The sequence below is a fragment of the Tupaia chinensis genome, unplaced genomic scaffold (genome assembly GCF_000334495.1).
Source record: "Tupaia chinensis unplaced genomic scaffold, TupChi_1.0 Scaffold000311_2, whole genome shotgun sequence".
NCBI classification, from domain to species: Eukaryota; Metazoa; Chordata; class Mammalia; order Scandentia; family Tupaiidae; genus Tupaia; species Tupaia belangeri.
The window spans coordinates 5938256-5940473 of record NW_006159803.1 but is presented as its reverse complement, the minus strand read 5'-3'; positions in this window follow the sequence as shown (position 1 = coordinate 5940473).

The window sequence follows — 2218 nt, the reverse complement described above, 5'->3', positions numbered from 1 at the left end:
GTGAGCACTTGTCACTATTACTTCATGAAAATCAGTATGATAGGCCTGTGGGGGGAAAACAGATGAATAAGAAAAATTCTTAATTTCACGGACTTGGAAAGAAGAAGAGATAGCAAAGCACAGAGCAACGTGAGAGAGGGCCGGGAGGTAGAGGGAGGTGTCACGTATTCATTGAATCTGTGAAACTGCTGCTTCATTTTGTAAAAATAAGGAAACTAAAGAGAGAGTTCCATGATTTGTTTAAGGGGACACAGCTAATGACTGGCAGGGCACTGAGCCAAGCTTGATGGCTGTGCCGCTATTTCCACGGGAAACTTCTTAGAGCCCAGGCTGTGGTGCTGCTGGCCCCCACAGCAGGAGCATCCATTGTCCTGAAGTTCAGGCTCTGGGTGAGGCCTTGTAGACTCAGCCGGAAGACAGCGTCTCTGAGAGTGGGTGGTCTATAAGGATGACATTTCTCGTGAGGCCCTGTCCTCAAACCAACAACCTACTAAGGAGTAAGTCCTAACGTCATAAAAGGAACTTTTATTGAGGGTCAGGAACTTCGGGTCTTGTGTGAGGCACTGAAGAGGAGAAGAGGAAACCCTGAGGTGCTCAGAGAGTCATGCAACAATTTATTATCACGTAATGAATAGACAGGGTGCTCAAAAAATTGAGAAAAGAGGGGTGAACGTATTTCCGGGCCAGGAGGTTTGGTGGGTCAGAATGTTATTCACCAAATAAAGTACAATTTGAGCTGGATCTTGAAAAATGGAGAAGTGATTTCTAGGGAAATGAGAGGAACTCAGCAAGAGCACAGCAAGGTCAAAGGCAGGGAATTGCACGGATGTTCAGTGATGCTGAGGTCTTGGGGGCCAGCGGTGGAGAGCAGTGGGGAGTGAGCCTGGAAAGGAAGACAAGGGCTGGCCTGTGAGGGGCCTGACAGCCTCCAGGTCTGCGGCCAAAGGGAGGAGGTGAACACTTTTTGTCCCCCTTAAAGTCCAATTGAAATGAAGAAAACGAGGCCTAGCAGAGGTGATGGCACAAAATGATCACTCATCAAATAGTCATTGAATGAATGAATGAATGAATGAATGAATGAAAAGAAAGTCTGTGGTGAATCTTTTTGCGAAAGTTTATTTTTTCTTCCATGAGAGAGAGAGTGAGAGGCAGGCACTCCCAACAAAGTCTTCATGCCACTGCGCCTCCCAAGCCAGCCTAGATCACAAACATGTATGTGTGCTTTATGCGTGTAGAGAGAGGTCCTGGGGTGTCTAGCCAGGACCTTCCACGCGAGTCCAGTTGCACTACTGTCTGGCCTGTGAATGTTTTTTAAACTGGACGATGGCACGATCAAATCTGGGTTGTGTGAGGTGCCTGTGAAGCAGTATGGGGGCACTTTGGCCAGGCACCAGACCTGCTTTAGGGGACCCTAGCTGAGTGGTCTTGACCCCAGACTGCTTGGGTCAATGGAGTCTAAGGATGTGGGCCTCAAATACACAGTGGCAGAGGCCTCCAAGCTGGCAGGAGCCTGCAGCCTAAGTTCCATGCACTACCAGGTGGTGAACCCGTTGCTTTTCTTTAGAGAAGCTTCCTGTTACGTCGGTGGGCTCTATTCAACTGAGCCCATAAGTCCCCTTTGAGAAGCCAGCCCCAGCTCAACCATGGGCATCTTCTCTCCTCCCTGAGGGATCTGGCCTCTTTCTCTGTGGGCATATTGACCATTAGAACCAGTGTCCCCCATAGTTAAGCACTTGAGACTTTGCCATTTTGGCGGTGGCTGGGGGCAAGGGGCGGGGCTGTTGTATTTCAAAATGGAATAAACAGAAAAGCAATATTAAAAGAATAAGAAGGTTGTTTAGTGAGGCTTGAAGAGAAGACAGGTGTTTCCTCCCCTGTTGAGAACCAGTGACCCCTGGGAATCGCATTTCCTGTTCAGTGGGTGCCCATGGCGGGCTGAGCCTGTCAATGTCCTGGTGGTGTAGAGGCCCGAGGGGGTGCCGGGGAGAGCCCAGCGTTGTCCGAGGGTCTTCTGGACTTACCACTGGTGTGAAGAGGTCCGACAGTACGTAGTACCCACATGGTTCACGCTCGTACACACCTTCACACCGACACACACAGGGCACACAGCACTGTGGGCCATTGCGAATGCCCTTGGCCTCCTGTGCTGTGGTGTGTTCATTCGCAGCTGGCTGGCTCTGTGCTTGAAGCACTCTGCAGCCAGTGGGCCTCTGAGGGT